Below are 19,907 nucleotides of genomic sequence, written 5' to 3'. Positions count from 1 at the left end.
CAAATTGCCTCCTTGGGACAAATAAATAACTGACTTAAGTCCTTTGTTTTTTTTGTTTTTTGTTTTTTAAATAGAGCCAGACTGATATATGGTTTGGCTAATAGTATCAGCTGGTATTGGCCTATCCCAGAAATATCAGTGTCTGTGTACATTTTGTCCCATATGTGCGGATATGAAGTCTTTCTTTTACAGAACAAAAATATGTATATTATGTATATTACAGTATATTAATATGTAATATGTACGCATCTTTCTCACAAGTGTTTGATAACCATATTTGAGAGATCTTTGCAAACATGTGTATCTATGTAAATATTATAAGAATATCGGCCGATAAAAGTATAACTGACCGCTACTGTCCTGCTCAGTGCTGCTTATGATCCCTAGCCATGCCTCTGCCAGAGTAGGTTAAGCATGCCGGCCCTGCAGTGACTGTTTGCATCCACAGATGTGTGCACAAACTGGTGCACAAAGCCAAACTGAGTGAAAACATTTGATGACACACTCCACCGTGGCCTCCGTCATAGTCTGATGATTAGCTTATGTGATTGGCCACTGGATCGTGACGTCGGGCTGCGTTTCACCAAAAGTTGGGTCGGCTTCAACTATTCTGCCGGAGCCAGCAGTGACGACAAACACCGCAGCCACCAAAACGGACTACCCTCATTAAAGTGAATGGGCAAACCCGCCTTTCCACTGCAACGCTGAATGCAATGTAAATTTAGGCTTTGATAGGTGTCAGCATCGGCCCCAAATATACAGCACCAGTCAGGCTCTATTTTTTAAGACCACGAAAACTAACCATGCTGCAGTTTGATGAGAAAAAAATCTTCCATCTTCCAATCTTTCTATCTCCCCCATATTTATATATTCAATGAAAAAAAAAACATTTCTGAGGGCAAGCAGGGCAGGGCGATACATGCTGAACTGCCTGGACCTTTACATGGTCTGTTGGCCATGTGGATGCAGATCAACAAAGGTAGAACTGCACATTGCTACTCAAAAAGTCATGTGTAAGATTACCGTGAGCAAGGTTGTGACCTCGTGAAAGCATGAATGTTAGTGAGTGCAAGACTGACAAAAACAGACTGAAAGCAAGAGAGGGGAGAGGGAGAGTTTTGGGGGTGATATCTACGGCACAGGAGATCCATGGGAATTCAGCTCATTAGCATATGAATCAAATTCCATCAGCAGGAAAAGACAGGCATTTACTTCAGAGCCTGTTGTTGGGAATACCAGCAGTGGATGAGCAAAATCATTGCGCTTGGAGTGCAAGGGTCAAAGTTGATGCTACCACGGTGTGCTACAAAAGCAGAGCTAAGGATTTCAGAGGCCTGGGTGAATTATGATAAAGACAGAACAACCTATATTACTGCGACCCACTACAGGCATTCAAACAAGCTCGTACAACACTTGCACAGCATGCTCATCACAGGTTAGCATTAAAAAGGCTACTGCCTTAATGATGATGAACAAAGTCTCTAAGATAATATTTTCAGCTTACAGCATGTGTTGTCATGCATCATCGCACTTTCTGCTCTCTGGTTTAAAGATGTACAGTAAGTAGAGTGGCAAACCTTAGTCAGTTACTCTGACTGAACAGACAGAAAATTAATCAGCAAACTTTTTTTATGATGACATAAACTGATTTAGTCAAAAAAACCCAACATTTGTTTGGCCCTTTAACTGACACTCATATTCAACCTAATAGCCAGAAACATAACAAATAAATGATGATGTTGCTTTGAATCTGCTAGAGCAGCTTTTTGGTATCAAGTCTGTTATATCAACTTAATAGGCGGTGATATGTAGAGGTGGAGACACGTTGTGTCACATCTTGTTTTAGAACGTAGATCAAGATTTTACATACAAACCCCAAGTCCCAAACGATGCATGATGTAGTTAACATGAGCTGCATCTCAACTAGCCACAATAATATGATTAGAGATGGGCAGATACAAATCTTTCACCCCCAGCACTGATTCCAATACACTTCTGTAGTTTTACAGTCAGTCATAACTGAAAAAGAAAATCATCAACAAATAAGTTTGCATGAAGTTACGAGTACATGCTGTATATACAATTTATTGGCTATTTATGCAATGAAGGTGGCGCACAGGTGTGGGGGATGCTGCTGGAAAGTACGACTGTCCTGTTTAATGAGATCTTGTATTGGCTGATACCCGATCCAGCAGTTTTAGTCATTACCAATACCGGTATCAGAATGACCTTTAATGAATGCTGCTTACGCATTATGAATGAGTAACAGTAAACATATAATCATTGGCAACTGGTGACTCAAAAAACTGGCAAGGACAGAAGGAAAACCAACCCACCGTGACATTTTATATTACACTAACTGCAAGAAAAATTATTTCATAAATGACACTGAGATTTGGTTATGAGCCATACCAACCTCCTCTGCTTTCCCCTGCAGCTAAATGCATGTATAAGGCTTTTTTTCCAATTACAAAATGATAATAATATAATGAACCTTTTCATACATTAGGTACATTTTCCTGAAGACACGCATCTGAAAAAAAGGAGTACAGTGGAGATGGAAAGCAGTAGAGACATGTTTTGAGCCTGTTATAAGTGGTGTGGAACTGTTGACTCATGTCGGTCCTCCCAGCCTTAAAGCAAAGGAACATGTATGGACATGGACACCATGCGTCACAGCCAAATTCTTTACCCATCAATTCTTTATCACATCAGATTTGGCATTGATTGTGTGAGATGCGTGACATGATTTTAATGTCTATCATACATTCCCCTCCTGTGCATGTTAAAGGACCAAAACAAAACAGAGTTTTCAGCAATCCAGAGACAAATCTGCAGGAGATGACCACATGCAGAGAGGATGTTTATTTCATAGTCTGGCAACTGGGACTTGCTGTCACTGTAAACAGGGCGATGCGCAGCGTATGTCACAACTTATTTTGGTACTTCTGTCTTAAAATGAGCGTTTGTCCCTGAAAGAGGGGTCTCAACAGTGAGGGCACTGTTCAGAAGCAGATGGATGCCGTGAAGAGCATTTCAAGTGCCAGCAAACCATGTTCCTCACTTGTTAGGAGGAATGCAGCCTATTGTCCGCTGGACTTGCGCAAAAGCTCCTGCGTGCGCAGCACGGGGGGTCGAGGGAGGCTGAGGACAGCATACATGACCACCCTTAAAGAGCCAGAGCACTGTGCTCCTCCTGTGCTCGCTGGAGACACTTCAATTTCTCCAATTGAGGGGTGCAAAGTTATTTGTGCTCGCTGTGTGAGGCGTTTATTTCACCAAACAGTTGTCGGCTGAAGCGGTCATGACCTTTGCTCCTAGTTGTTAGGAGCTGCCAGAGCTGGCAGAAAGCCAGGCACCATGGTAACAAGACTGATGGTATCCACGTCGGAGGGATTTACTAAGAATTTTCAAGACATTTCCGCGGATACAAGCCAAATCCCTGGACGAGCCTGTGTGAAGTATGATGCTAACAAATCTGTCAGCAAATAGACAAGATGGACAGGCTGACGACACAATCATTTTCTGACAGTGACCCCTCTATTTTAAAACCGCAGTGTTGACAGTGGTGAGTTCCTGTGTCGGTGGCTCCTGTAAATATTTCACTAGCATTCCAAATGTGGACTGGCTGTCCTCGGGGGGAGAGCAATAAATTCCCCGACCAAATACACACATCAGTGCTCGACCTGTTTAGTTTCTCTTTCATGGTCATCTTCTGATCAAAGTCAACCAAGCATCATTAAAATATTGAGCGAGAAGCGGGGAAGGGAGTCCTGCGTGTCCTTTTATGGCGCAGAAGCAGGGAGTTACTGCACAAACTAATGCTCACAGCAGGAAAGAGCATGGGAATGACATTGCGCAACCACCTGCCATTCTTTATCGAACATGAAAATCCTCCTGTAGACTCTTTTGACCCGTCGACTGCAGATGATGGATGGCACCGTGAGACTGACGGCTGTATCCTATACAAAAAGATTCTGTCTGCCCGATTTCAGCTCGCACGTAAAAATCAACTCTGTCACTTTGCTCCTGACAGCTGTTATCTTCTCAAGTGCACAGACTGCTAAATTTATTCATGTATGCAGTATTCTCAGATTATCTTCTTAAACAGTACTTAAACAGTTAATCCGCAGGAATGCTTTCTCCGAGCCTATTGATATGTAAAGCATGTGATTATTGTGCTTCTCTAGAAAAGCAAACACGATCACTCTTTATTTTTTATTCATTCTTTATCTGCGGGCAGCAAAATATCTGCAGGAGCCGTCGTGTTATGCTCTCTTGACAATTTTCTTGAATTGATTATAGCAATATTTGTACGATTTGTCCGTGAAATTGTCTCATTTAGAAAATGATCATTTTGCGACTAGCTGTTGTTCCTGCTGCAATTAGAGAGCTTTCCAAGTGAAAGGATTTTGCGTCTGTTTAACGTGTTTAGTATTTTGCTAGGGATGAGAAACCTTTAAATGCTTCAAGCTAAGCAAGCAAACTGGTGGCCTGGTGTTTTGAGTTGATTTTTAGTCTTTATGGCATAAAATCTTGCAATTTGGCAAGTCTGTTCGCCTCCCTCTCTATTCTTTCTAATTAAGGGAATCCCCAACTGCGACTGCCTCGTCAATAAAGTTCCAACCCAGAGATTGATTCCTTGTGGTTCTCAGAACCTGATAAAAAAAATAAAATAAAATACAAACGTCCTCATTGAACCATCCGAAATCCCTCTGGAAGTGACAGAGGAGTTAAGTTATCTGCAATGTAAACCATTAATTCCACCACTAAATTGGATCACTTGGTTATGTTAAAGACTTTCATGCAGTGGCGGCATGTTGATAGCATAATGTTGTTGACTCTAAGTGACTGGATGTAGTTTTACTCTTCCCAGCGCGTCGCTTACTAAGTGGCTGAGAAACTCGCCCCCTGCCTGGTAAGACTCTTACACTGTGCTGGCTGCTCCTGATGGATAACAATGAGCTGCTCTGATGCTGACAGCAGCTAAACATACTCTTTTCTGTCACGACACATTTGGCAGCATTCAGAACTTATTTAAGTCATCGTACAAATGTGCCACGCGTAATTATTCAAAGCAATACGGTAAGGATGTCGTATTTTACCTGATATATCAAGAGAAGTGTTTTTGCTAGTTTACACTTCTGTAATGCCAGGATTTAAAAAGGAGTGCACTACGTGATGAACATACTGTAGGAAAACTCCTCTGACAGGTTCCAATTATACAATTACAGACGTTGCTGAAAGCCCATTACATTTTTCTCATCTAAGGCAGACTACATATGTAGAGACAGCATGCCTGGCGTGTGGCAACACATGCTGGATATTCCTGTTCCAGGGTGACGGCGAGTACACCCTCTCATGAAGTTGCAGAAAGTGATTTGCTGGCACACGTTTATACGTATGTTCTCTCATTGCTGCGACTGGGGAGCCTTGGAAACTTCTCATTTCCATATCACGGTGTCAAATCGTGGTGACATTTCCAGCCTCAATCCACCGTTTGCATTCAAGCACGTGCTTAATAAGAAGTGCTCTCAGACAAACCACTCGCTGATATGACATTTAGAATTTATCATCCTTTCTCTGCCTTTGATAAAGCAGAACATTCCGGCGAGACACAGCATCTGAATGTTCAATCCTTTTTTGTGGAGAATGCTTTAGTCTAAAAAGAAACCTGCATGATGATAAATAAAGATTTAAATCTTTACACTTTAGAACACAGAGCCAGAACGTGTGTGCTGTGAGTGGACTGTATCCAAGTAAAGCTGCAGCAATTACCAGCATATTAACTGGAGGTTATTTTGATAATTTAATTTTTTTTTGTTTTTAACAAAAAAATATTATTTGCCAGTTCCAGCTTTTCAGATATGAGGATTTGATGCTTTTCATTGTTGTAAGGGACAATAAACTGAGTATTTGGGGATTTCTGACTGCTGGACGTGGCCGTTTCAGCTAATTTTGCTTTTAATAACCTGACATTCATTAACTGGTAATTTAGCAGTTCATTTTTGGATTTGGGTGGGAGTCTAAGGAGCTCCAATTCTAATAGGCACAGAAAGCGAAGGATGTCCACATAAAGCACAAGATTACCAAGAAATGTGAGTGCAAGTGCTGTATCGTAGACAACTGGACTTCAGTTTGTTGAAGGCGTTTCACCTCCCATCAAAGACACTTCTTCAGTTCTCTCAGAACAAGAAACTGGACTTGTTTTAGTTTCTTGTAAGACGTTTCACCTCTCATCCAAAAGGCTTCTTCAATGAAGAAACTGTGCATGAAGTAGCTTCTTGGGTGAGAGGTGAAATGTCTACAAAGAACTAAAACAAGTCCAGTTTCTTGTTCTGAGAGAACTGAAGAAGTCTCTTGGATGAGAGGTGAAATGTCTTCAACAAACTGAAACAAGTCCAGTCGCCTATGATACGTCACAGAAGTACCATGACCTGGATGACTGAGAATCTTCATCAACAATAAAGGGGAGGTTGTTCAAACATTACACACTGACAGGTGTTGGGAAACTGTGTGCATTCACAGAACAAATACAGCCTGTGAGCTAAAAAAAACAAACAGCAATTTATACTTTACTTGTTGTTTTTTTCTCGATTCGACTGATGATTCTGTACGTGCACTTCTAATGTCCTGGTGACCACTGAAAATGAATTTATGTCTGGCTCCCCAGTCATTCAGACAGGGGGCTGATCTTGTTAGCCTGAAATAACTACAGGGGGGCATTGCTAAAATGGCTAAAAAGGACTCTAGCACTGTCCAGCAGCCGGTCATCAGAGCTTGCTTGTGTCTCTAACACACTGATCGGCACACGTCACACTTTCTCCTCCCTCGGCTACCTGTGATGTGATACTCTTGGTCTTAACGTGATACAACATAGCGAGAGTACAACAACTAAACTGAAGAGTAGCATCACGCAAACTACATCTGACTTCTTAGCCCTGTTCCCGCACAGAGCTTTGTTCAATACGGAGGGTTAGTGAAGGGTTATGTGTGTGTGTGTACGCAAGAGATGTGAGACCATATGTTTCCAACAAAGATCCCACACTGGCCAGAAATGTGATGAATGTTGCTCACTGTTCTCTAACATTTTACAAAGACAGAGATAAATTGAGAAAAAAATCATCAGCAAATTGATTGATAATGAAAATAATCCTTTATTTGCAGACCCAAAACCAAGATTAAAAATTGTGAGTCCCAATTGGGCTACAATTGAGGATTACGTTCATTATTGATTAACCTGCTGATTTTCTGCTTTATTGAATTTTGCAGAATGCAAGATAAGGTCTTCTAAACATCTTATTTTATCCTACCAACAGCCAAACATATTCAGTTTTCAATGACACAAACAAAGAAAATCATGAGATCTGCACACTGGAGAAGCCCAAACTGAAATGATCAATCATTCACCAAAGAAAGAATCTGAGAGAGAGACGCCACGACTGAATGAACACATGCCTGGATGTGATTCAAAGTTTAAATTAAAAGATGACCTGTTTCTCATGTAACAACTTGCTGTACTGGAAATGAATTTATTCAAAGCTTGGCCCAAACATCACCACAGGGAGCGAGGATCCCAGGATTCCCCAATTACCACATTTCAGTCAAGTTGGGTCATACAAAGAGGGAGACTCTACCCATTTCACTGCGACAAAGCTGCAGAGGCTTGAATAGGCCAACTTCACAGGACCTGAGCATGGCCAATGCTCTGGGCAATTCACCCGCTGACACTCCTCTTCACTCTCTGAGTGACCAGACAGAGCAACAAGAGAGCAAGAGAAGTGAACTCACTTTAAGCCATTTCTATTCATGTAAGGAATTCTAACTTCTGAAAGAGGCAGCAAGCCAGCGAGAAAGTGAGTTTAACGTGACTGTACGAATAAATCACCCAGTCACTGTGAAAATGTAAAACTGTGTTGCTGGAAACCTGACTCTAATTATGACCCTAGTTAAGACTGCTGTATGAAAAGTATTGGTACATGTTACTCAGCATTAGCGATGGTAATAAGATATAACATTTTGGTTGTAACCGGCGAGAGAAAACAGACTTCAAAAACAGCTTAAAAAATGACAAAGCTGACCACTAGCCTGTAGCTGCTCTCTGAGATGTGTTGAAGACCCTTCGCTGATAATGTCAGGACATGGCAATCGGGATTTGTTGATCTTTACAAAATCTAGATGAGAGTCTAATAACAGCACAGAAATCAGTGCTTTCTAAAAACTGAGTAAAAATACACATTTGGAGAATTGCAACACCCCTGCTAATTGGAACTAGCTGTTACAGCCAATAATAATCAATAATCAATATTTTTTTTGTAACATCATGATACACATACCATACATATCTCTGTATATTTATATCTCCTTCACAAATACCAGGCAACAAAAAATCATATGTTTGACCAAATTCCTTCATATGGATACTGGCACTATATTGTAGGGTGCTTTAACAAAATATTAATGCAATGTGATTTTTGATAAATAATTACTGGTAATGTGGGTTAAGGCAAGTATGAGAACACGTAGAACAGTCTGGTAAGTTCAGAAAATCACATCACTTCACCGTCGCGCTGCCTTTAAAGGCAGGGAGAAAAACGACAGGTATGTCCAAAATCACTATATCACTGTATCAGTGTATTTCCTGGCCCTGACCGGGATCAGCTTGCTGCACTCTCATGTTGGTATCACTGACAGGGGCGTGAACACGTGTTATTCACTTGATTGATCTCAGATAACTTTGAAGTCAATGCTGGTACTAGGTTCAGCTTCACTCCGCTGGTTATAGAGAAAAGGGCCAAATGTAAAATACATGAAAGAGATGACAGATTACCAAACAGAGCTGCGACGTGGCTTTAAATATATATAGGACGGGGGATGGCATGCATAGTTGTGTGTGTGCACCTACACTAATGTCAGGATGATGAGAGATGCAGCATTCATGCTCAAAGACAGTGAATAAATAAACAGTGAAAACACCTGAATCACCCGCACAGAAGATGACCTGCCAAGATAAAAACCCAATCATGTTCTGACTCAGTCTTCGATATCACAGATATCACAGAGATCCAGTGATCTGCAGTGGTACTCGTTTTCTGACTGTCTTGTCTCTGAGCTCAGACAGCTCACAGGTGAAGACGTTTATCTGATCTCCACTCATAAACAAAGACGTGATGCAGTTTATTACATTGCATTTACTACGAGCTTTAACGTAACGTACGCTGCTGGTCTCATTTTCTGTCACAAACAAGTTGTCTGAAGCTGTTGTTGGGCTTACCCCATAAGACGAGCACCTGGAGAGATGACAGGAATCTTCTGTCTTTAACAAGCATGGAGTCCAAAACTTTAAAGTGATGACAGCTATTAGTCCGCGTAGTGTGAGTCAGAGCCGAGGGAGTGACAAACTCACACGGCTCCCACAGGAACACTTTGAGACGAGTGAAGTGCGCAAACAGTCTACCTTTTCACCTCGGGCGTCCACAGTGTGAAACTCCTCTTTGACTGGCGGCCAAGAGCTGCGGAAGTTAACAACAACTGCAGCTGTGACTCCGTCTCCACAAGGTCCTTCCTCTATTTTAGCAGCGCAGAGGTCAAAGGACAGGCTGCAGCTCCGAGGACGGACTGACTGACGTGAGGATGGAATGTCTGCTGTCATGTACTATAACCGGAAGGCACCCACACAGGCTTTATGTCAAATATGTGCGCGTGCAAGGCGTGGGGAAATATCTCATCCGGCGTGCGCGCGCGCCCGCGCGGGCCGAGTGTCAATCAAGGGCCTGTCACAGGTCCCAGCAGCTCCGTGGTGCGTTTACGCGCACACGAACGTCCAGGTGTTGGATGTATCCTGCGTGTGTTTTGCTCGTGTCAATGTCAAAAATCTGGAAAAACTAGAGAGGAACCTATATGTGCTATAACCTGGATGACCTCTAGGTGTGGTGTCTGAACATATTGTCTAAAGTGTCGCATTTAAATACTTCCATCCATTATCTGAAGGTTCAGGCTCCTTGAACCTTGAATCCTTGGGCTGAGATGGTGAGACATCAAGACACATCTGCAGGCTGCCAAACACAAACCTTGATACTGTTGTGATCATGTATACAGGGTCATAGATAACATTTGTAATGACCGTAACCACTGTATTTAATTCAAATGCCATATCCCCTATACGATTAAAAAGAGAATAAAGCTCAACAATGGGATCCTTGTGTGCATGTAGACACCTTCTTTCCACAGCGCTGTTAAGATATGGAATAAGCACAGTTGAGCCTCCCTATAAACGTCAGTTACAGTTGTTACAGGTCATTTCAATGGACAATCAGTGTTCATTCATGCACATAATTGCCATTTCTGCATCTCTAAGGATAGGCGCCGCTGAGTGGACTTAGCTTCCCTCTCAAATTTAACGGTGATACAGCTAAACAATATCTTATAATTCCAATGGACAAGTGCTGCTTTAGTCTACATCTCTCATGCACACTCAGAGCGAGTAGGTGAAAATACTGCCGGTGTTTGCACAGAGTGACGCACCCATCTGAATTCACTTGGCCCACAGTACCACACTAGAGTCGTATCAGATCTTTGAGTGAACAAACACACTTAACACGCCAAGAATGAAAAAAGCATGTTGTGCATTGTCACTTTCCCAGAGGTGAGACATTCTGTCAGCTGCAGGGTTCACCCAAGTCTCTCAGAGGAATGTGAAGTGCAGGTATGTGGACACACGTGAAGACACTACACAAAGAGACGTGCACACATATGCAAAACGTGAGCATGCCCCTTTAATCCAATCCAGCTTAATCCAATATCAGATGAAACACACCTAAATCTCAACAATCTGGATTTTAATCTGGAGCTGCAATCTCATGTTACTCCCTCATAGATGCCAGATCTTTTTCATCACAATCCATAAGACTGGGTTGCAGCCATTTTTCCCTTGGACATCAATGAAAGGGTTGATGAACATGTCAAAGAAAGGGACCAAAATTTAAAAACCCTGGATCCCTCTCGTCATCTGGATCTGCACCAAAAGTTAATGGGGTCTATTCTGCGCCAAGACCCATCCTCCATCCAAGTGTCACGGAGATCTATTCACTAGTTTTTGTGAAATCCTGCTGACAAACCAACCAACCAACCAACAAACAAACAAACAAACAAACAAACAAAAGGAAACAAGCGAAAACATAATCTCCTTGGCAAAGATAAAAACAAATTATCGTCAGATGTTCTCAGCTATAAATTCAAAAAATTCAAGCAAGGATCCATCTGATAGTTCAAATCTGGAATGTTTTAGCACATCAGCAGCACAAATCCTCTGCCAGCTGAACTAAGACAGTCTATCCATTTAAACAAAAAATAAATTAATTTGTCAAGCTACTTGTGTGTTAAATCAAACTGGGATTTTGCAAATTGTGATCAGCCTTTTATCGCTATTTCCTTTTAATTTGGACAATTACTTGGTTAATCTGTAAAAACTACTTGTGTTATTAATCAGCATTTTATAATCAGCATTTATAGCAGGCCTATCGGAGCGTTCTGGTGCACAGAAGGCAAGAAAACAAGACTCATGAAAAAGTATTCTCATGGTGCACATCTCAAACTTGGTGCACAGTGCTGTATCAGGTGAACTCAAGAACCGTGTCAGTGACTTTTATAGTCATTTCTCTCCTGATTCAGATGCAAGCACGATCGATTTTACTTTATTTGGTCATGGACCTGCTGACACAGTAGAATTAGCATTTAATTGTATGCACAATATGTCTTAGTTGATGCCGACTGTGTAATCACAGTGAAGTATGTTCTCCTTCTTCCTGTAAACTTCTGTTTGAAAATGGACTTTTGTCAACCAATTGGCTTAGCTGGACTCTAAACTTGAGATTCTAATTTCCATGCATACATTGGTGATCGAGGTTATGCTTGGTGAGGCCTTTCAATAGAACAGTGCTTTGTGTAGAGTGTTCATTCATTGGTTTATTTTCAAGTTATGTATTTCATTAAGAATTCATATGCCTCTTGATACAGCGGTCAGAGTGTGCATCTATTGGTGTTTGACAGCACAAGCCTTGAGAGGTTCCAACTGAGGTATCTTATAAAGTATTGATGAAGTATTTTTTGGATTTTGGACTTTTAATGGATCGCGAACACTCAAAAACACTCAGGCCTCCACCAACACATGTTCACTGTCAGGTTGTCCATGACACTCTCCATTCCCACAAGGTCCAAACATAATTGTAAGGCCTTCGAGAAGCCGCTTACGTTCCAATTAGCACTCGAACCAGCAGTGAACGCCGTTTTGTGAACCTTACATAACCCCTCCATAGAGAGAGTGACACCGGGGCACAGCTTGGAGATCACACATTTTTACCCATTATAAGGCCATTGTGCTACATTGACCTGTAATCTTGAACTCAGGTTGTGTTTCTCTCTGGCTCAAAGCACTTCAACTGCCGATAAGTGAGATCTGTGGATTCCTCTCCACGTTCCAGCCACAGCGTGGATAAGTGGGAGTCATTCTAAACAACATATCTGCCAAATTGAAAAACATTTAATTTAAATGTCGAGTCCGACTCTTCCTGGCCATTCATTCTTATCAATATGTGCAGTCGCTCATGCTGACCTCTGCTCTTTGTTTTTACACTACTGAGAAAACATAAAAAATATATATATTTCTCAGAGGAGGGAGTGTGGAAATTGTAGTTGCCATAGTAATGGATGTATGTTTTATTGGCGGCAGGTATTTCCTCCTGTGGTATAACAATGCCCCCTAGTGACATCTCAGATGGCCTTGCACACCGGGGAGCAGCAACACAAAGCAGAAACAGTATTTCTCCAGTCTTGCACAAGCTCAGAAAGCTGGAAATAATTCAACCAGGCTTTCACTTTCAGTATTCACTGGAAACATTCAAACACTATATACTGATGTAATGTGATTTTAGAGAAAGCAGGCAAATGTCATTTGACTGATGAAGCCAAAATAGTATGTTTAAAATGTCAGATTTATGTTTTGATGTTACAGCAGATGATGATACATTTACATTTCTCAGGTGTATCTGAACATAAAACCTATGCCGGTGCACCGCAAGCGCTTCACCCAGTGTTTTGTTTCTGTTTAAATGTGGTAGATCTGAGTGGATTTTATAGTTGGGTAGACAAGTGATATTCTACTGGTGTTTCTTCTGCTGCGTCTGCCGCGGGCATATTTTATTTATCTGAGTTAAACACTAGAGGGAGCTTCTAAGTGCATTTCCCTGTGGTTTCCCAATACTGTGTATTTATTTCAGCAATGCAGGTCGATAGATCCGACCCACTGCAAAATATTTTATCAAATGGTGAATTTCAAGTAGTAAATAGTTAATTTCCCTGGTGAGGGATCAATAAAGTCTTCGTATCTTATCTTGTTTACTGACCTCACAGTAATAGACAATATTCCACTGTTCATTTAAAGTCTTGCCAGTTGACTGGCAAAATTTGGGGGATCCCTCCTGGCACAGTGGCCTAATGCACACAGTACAAAGACTTTTTTCTTTCCTGTGTTCCGTTCCAGGCAGACCGGAGAATAAGGGATAAATGCGAGAGAAAGCAAGAGTGGACCAGAAAGACAAAACAAGGGCTTTTTTTTTTTTTTTACTTTTAAAAGCAAAACATGTATACTGACCTTCATAACTGACTCTTGTGTAATTCCTCTCAGTCATTACTAAAACCACGCGGCAGTGTCCATGTCTGCAGAGACCTTTTGAGTATTTTGCTGTGTTCAGGACATTTTTATTGGGTGTCAACTTGTGGGCACAAGTCAATACCAGCCTGAGGCTGGAACTCACACTGAAAATATAGTGACAAGGATACATCTCCATTTCTGTCTCTCTTCTCTTCTCTTGGTCTATCATTGATGTATATAAATTGACAGGTACATGTCTGTTTGACTGGCGGCGGGCCCGAGCTACACACATACACACACAGCAGTGAGGCAAACAGTGTACGTGGGGGGAGTGTGCACACAGAGAGGTGTAGGCGTGTTTCTATACAGGCGGATGTTTTCTTTCTCTGATTTACTGCTTTGATCTCCCTAATGCAGCTCCCTCTCACCATTCACACTCTAACTCACTCAACTGGTTTTCCCTTACCTATAAGCCAGTGATTTGACACCAGTCAAATGACTGTTGACCCACTGTTTAAAAATAAGTTATTTGATGTCGGCTGATGGCTGACTGATCACGTAACATCATATGATTAGTATCAATATTGGTGTAACTAAAACATTAACAAAGAGAGTGTAAGATTGGATTGATGTGGGCTCCCTTAGATGACACACTTCAATGCAAACAAATTGTACTTGGTAATAGATTTAGTTCCGATGAAGTTTGGAATCATTGGCCTTATGATTTTCACCTATAGAGGACTTTGAACCCTAAAACCAGCATTTCAGTAGGATCAGCGCTGCCATCTGCTTTTGACAGACTGTCCTTTTGCCATGGCAAAGCTATCATTCAGACTGTGGGCATAAGCAACACTTCAAGGATTATCTACAGCACAAGTCTGAACTACCGCTCACCGTATGAAGTCATCTAGTTATGAGCGTCTTTGTACTGAGACCGAGCCAGTGGGCACGCTGACCTGAAGATGTCAAGGATCTTTCGCTGCATCGATTCCCGTCAGTACGATTTTCATGGCGTGCTGCAGACAGGTGTCCAACCTCACCTTGAAGTTGATACCCACAAGCGCGCCAGCCTTACAGAAAGGAGGTGACTGTTCTGAGAAAAGGCTCTCTCTGGAGAAGAAAAATGTTTCAGAGAACGTGTCTGCATGCCTTTTTTAATGACTGATTGTATGGCGTACACTGCAGTGGGAACATCAAACACAGCATGCTCAATTTCAGTTGTTCTGGCAAACGATTATCTCACATTTGCTGCCCAACAAGATAACAGCATTGCAATGGGCACTAAATGGAGATGGACTGGGAATATGTGTTGACTGATAAGTGCAATCAAAGCCAGCTGCCTCCATTTATTGACTCAAGACCCAGGGGTGTGAGTGTGTGAGAATGTGTGTAATATCAGTGTTGCAGTGGAACGCGAGAAGTTACATCATCACCACTTAACCGTGTTATACAGGCGGCTCGCTCGACTATCGGTGCCCAGGGGAAGAATTCAAAATGAAATGTTAAATGACTTTAATACACGTGCACATTGGGAACATGTGAATAAGGGGTGCATTTATGCTTTGTTGTGTTGTTGTGTGCTTTGGAAACGTGTATTTGTGTGCGTGTATGTGTGTGTGGGGCAGAGACCGAGAGAGCAAGCATGTGCAAGTGTAAAGGTGTGATCATATGTGCACTTGCCTCATTTTTTATATTTATAGCACTGAAAAAATGTTGTTGTTTCTTTGCTGCCATGCAAATGGGAACAGGTTGATGTAACACTGCAAAGCTGGTTCTACCTCAAACAGCCTACACTTCAGTCTGTCTAACCTGGAACATGAAGCCCTTTTCTACAGAGAAAAAGGTGCAATGTTTTTTTTTTTGTTGTTTTTTTTTTAGCCCACTGAACAAATCCTCACACAATGACAGTTGTGAGGGAACAGAATCACTTCTTTGTTGTCATGACATGAAAAAAAGTTTTATATAAAAGTTGAAATTCTACTGTCAAGCACAGGGATTATTGAAAGAACATTCAAGATAACAATTTTAGATAAAATTAATTGCAACGATAGCTGGAAATGTCATTCTCATTTAGTTTTTCTTTAGTTTGCAGTAATGAAGTGCAGAACTAAATGAAAGCATTATGTCATATTAACAAAAAAAACACAATCATATAGTTTCATTACTGTCTCGACAGTGCATGAACAAAGTTTTGTCTTCATACACTTGTAATATAGATTATCTGTTTCATGTTTACTCCTAAGTCAGCATTTTGTGTTAATCACACTGTTTGAATAATTCATGTCTTTGACATCCTGGATGCTCAGCTAGGCAAATGCATTGGGAAACAGATGTGTTCACCCTTAACCAGCTAATGATCATTCATGAAAATCTAAGAGCCAAGCAGATCTACTGCTGTTCATGTCGGTCATTATGAGAAAACATCGCCTTTTTGCAATATTTCCGCATCATTTGTCACCAAAAGAAAGTGCAAGTTAACGTTTGAGAACTGCCAAGTCGTCGCTTGTTACCAGCTGTTTGAGGTTAATTGTGTTTTGATTTTCTTGACTGTGCTGATGAGACCGTTTTGTGTACAGCATGTTGTCATTGCCATTTAGTTGCAACTAAAGCGCATCTTTAAAAATGATCTGAGATCATTTTTTAGTTTGTTTTTTTTAAAAAGCTAATAAGCTTGTAGATTTTAATGTATGCTAAGCACAGGGGATCGTTGTATTATTGACAGGAGAAGAGGGAAAACATTCATTAGGAGGAGACTATTGAAAATCCATACTGTGGTCTGCACCTTGGACCTATATGTATCTAAATTCCATTCACCTGAGATAGATCTTTTCATTGAACAGTTTCGAATAATGTGTGAAAACAAAATTCCAGCAGCCCCAGGCTGCACGCTAGCAGAACATCCATGATGACAGCACTGTTTATGTGAAGGAGGTTGCGCTCTCTGGAGAGGAAGATTCGGATGACATCCCCATTGTTTGTTCCATTATACTGCAGGGTTCACTTACATATAAGCTTCTAATGCTCTCAAAATGAAAGTAAACACAATTCCCAACTGCATTGTTTTCTCATGAAGGAGGTAAACATTTAATTTAAGGAGGTACACCAGAGGGCCAAGCATCGCTCTTTGAGTGAATCTTCAGAATGTTCCACTCTTTTCTGTTGGTAATGTATTTGTTTACTCGTAGATGGTTTTCATCGGGGCTGGAAAACTCATTACAGCTACTCAAATTACCGTGATTAATTATGTTTTTTTGGGTACTTGTACTTGAGTATTTGTTCAGTTCTGTGATTTTACACACACTTAAAGGTGCAGTATGTAAGAATTGTCCACCTGTCATTTTCATACTCAGATAGGGTGCAGCAGATTGATAGTTTAACCACTAATTGCTGCTAAATATGGCTGCTGTTAGCTAGCAAGCTCATTAGCTGTACGGCTAACGGCCTCAAACCAGAGCTGAGGGAGTGTCAATGTCAGCACCACTAACATACAGTACATTAGGACGTTGGACCAGAACAGCCTCTTAGCATGCTAACTTCAGTAGATATCTTTACAACACAGTACATAGACACCATAAGAACAGATAAAGATAAGATAAGATAAGATAAGGACTTTATTAATCCCGAAGGAAATTGCTGTGCCAGGGTTGCAGTACAAGGAAAACAGTATAAATCAAATCAAAATAGAAATAAAAATATAATATAAAAAATACAATGAAATAAAAGTAAATTGCAACTATAAATATGAGCTATTGACATGTAATAGCAGATAAGGTGCGAATCAGCAGCTTAAAGTGTTTGTGGACGTGCAGGGATATTCTCATTGTCCTATATGGAGAAGGGGGAAGAGTTAAAAAGTTTGATGGCCACAGGGAGAAAGGATCTCCTGTGGTGTTCTGTGGAGCACCTCGGTGCTCTCAGTCTGCGACTGCAGGTGCTGCAGTAAGAGTCCAGTGTTGCATGCAGGGGGTGCGATGTATTGTCCAGGATGTTGAGCAGTTTCCTCAGCATCCTCTGCTCAGACACCTCTGCCAGAGACTGCAGTTCAACTCCCAAAACAGATTCTCCTCCTACATCTATATATATATATATATCTATATCTATCTATCTATCTATCTATCTATCTATCTATCTATCTATCTATCTATCTATCTATCTATCTATCTATCTATCTATCTATGCATGTATGTATGTATGTATGTACACTCCAATAATTAACACACATGTAAATTTGTATGGAATAATAGATATAATTACATTCATTTTCTTTCTTTTGTGTCCATATCTGCACTCAAGAAATGTTAAGGAGACCAACGACTGTGAATTCATGTCATTTTTTTGTTTAAAAAATTGTCAATCCCATGTGAACTAGGCTGACCTTGCAGGCTGAGTAGCTTTATTGATTGCAGATTTCAGACAGCCTAATATCAGGCAGCAGAATTGAACCCTGAAAACCCCATACAGTGCTCACATGTCTGCACACACACTCACACACACTAAAGATGAATCAATGGGGAGCTGGTGAATTGAAAGATAAAATATTCATAGGTAATGAATATTCAGCTGAAAGTACTTTTGTATCATCCCCCTCAACAGTTTTACAGTTAAAATATTTATACCACCTTAACTAAATGGAACATCCGCTCAACCTAAACATTGTTGATGCCTAGGTGAGTATATGCCCACAGCACATGAGGGTGGTTGGTCTCTATGGAAACAGTTTCAGGTGTCTAGAAGTGTGATTTAAATCTGTGCGTCTCCTTCGTGCTGTCAAACAAGGTATCCCTGAATATGACAGCAGGAAAGACGTCCTGTCGGAAAAAAAACCTAACACACGGCAACTTGCTCCTTTTAATAATCTCCTCTGCCCATCCTTTACCACAGTTAGCACCTCCCCACCCGCACGTCCTGACTGAAGCGAAAGCATTAAAGCAATTTTGACTCGGTTATCACTTTATGTGTTGCCATTGGCAGAATTTATAACCAGATGAGCGGCACTGAAAATGTCTGTTTAGATTGGCGCGAGGACGTGGGCAGTAATGTGTGCTGCCACCTGCTCCTCTCTCAATGTTTTCTGCTCAGCAGTGCAAGGCTACAGGCAGCGAGTCTAATTCTGTCTGCACTGCGACTTTAGGATTTAGGGACCTTTTACCAGGGCTGTAAAGGCATCGGGAGATGATGATGTCAGTGCAATTTAATCTTGTCAAAACTTCAAGGTTGGCCTAGAGGCAGGGATACTGACTATCAACAAACTACTGTAAGAAACCCCCTCGGGTTTATTCCTGGCACTGGGTGAGGTTGAGAAGGCTATTAAATTTGCACACTATCAACTGCAAGGTGGCTGTTGTTACAGACCACAAACACGGCTAAAGAGCCCTTGAGTAAGACACTAAACCCCAAATTACTGCGAGGCTCCAAAGAGTAAAAGGAAGAGACTTTCTGGCCTTATCATGCCTCCTAAAGTTGCCTTATGTTGACTTGAAATCTCTTTGTTAAAAACCACAATTTTCAGGCCTCTGTTACAGTGAAATCTGACACACACACATACACATACACACACACACACACACACACACACACACACACACACACACACACACACACACTGCTGCTTGGTATTTGATTTTGAAATGTCACACTCATGTAAAGCCTTTTTGTTTTAGCAGCTGTCACCGCAGAGTTGCCGATGATAGGAAAACTGCTTTGGCCAAAGAGAACCATCGGTCACAAGTAGCCCCTCGCCAACGCCAACTAAAGACCACTTAACCGGACATTTGCTTAATAACACTACAAGCTACAGCCTCTGAATGACCATCGAGTTGAATGAACACCTCTGACAGTCTCTGGCACAACTGACCGTTACGAGCCTCACCAAAAATCTCATCCCATTGTGTGTAAATGTCATTTCAAGCTGCTACTTTAAAGCACGTGTGGCATTTTCATCCGTTTATCTTTGTGTGCCGTTTCACTGAAATCAACTGTTAACAGTAAATTACTTGAGTAAGCTTGATATAATTAATGAACACTGTGCTAGAGATAATTAGTATCAGCGTCTGTAAGTGCTGATAAATTATGATCCAGATTATGACCACATTTCGAATAAATGTTGCCTTCCTGTTGGAAAGGAGATGGCTACTGTTTGCTCCCCTGGGCATCACTCTGCACAGATTTGTTGAAATGTGTAAGAGGAATAAGAGCTGATAACGGACAGAGTCGGTCTTTGTGCACCCTGCCATCTGTTGCTGCAAGAAATGTATCCAGG

The 19,907-nt window shown here is 41.3% G+C and overlaps 1 protein-coding gene across 10 annotated transcripts in view; it reads right to left on the bottom strand.

Annotated features, from left to right (window-relative positions):
* The window catches only part of LOC119023368 (neural cell adhesion molecule L1-like protein), a 58,082-nt gene extending 48,367 nt beyond the window's left edge, over positions 1–9,715 (bottom strand). For 2 of the 10 annotated variants that reach the window (XM_037105237.1, XM_037105236.1), the window contains exon 1: positions 9,275–9,715. The gene's annotated coding sequence lies outside the window, so the exon portion shown is untranslated. The remainder of the gene's footprint in view (positions 1–9,274) is intronic. The other 8 variants (XM_037105243.1, XM_037105244.1, XM_037105240.1 and 5 more) reach the window with 7 other exon arrangements.
* Positions 9,716–19,907: the final 10,192 nt, after the last annotated feature.

The sequence above is a fragment of the Acanthopagrus latus genome, chromosome 7, assembly GCF_904848185.1.
Source record: "Acanthopagrus latus isolate v.2019 chromosome 7, fAcaLat1.1, whole genome shotgun sequence".
NCBI lineage: Eukaryota > Metazoa > Chordata > Actinopteri > Spariformes > Sparidae > Acanthopagrus > Acanthopagrus latus.
This window is presented reverse-complemented; position numbering and strand designations above follow the sequence as displayed.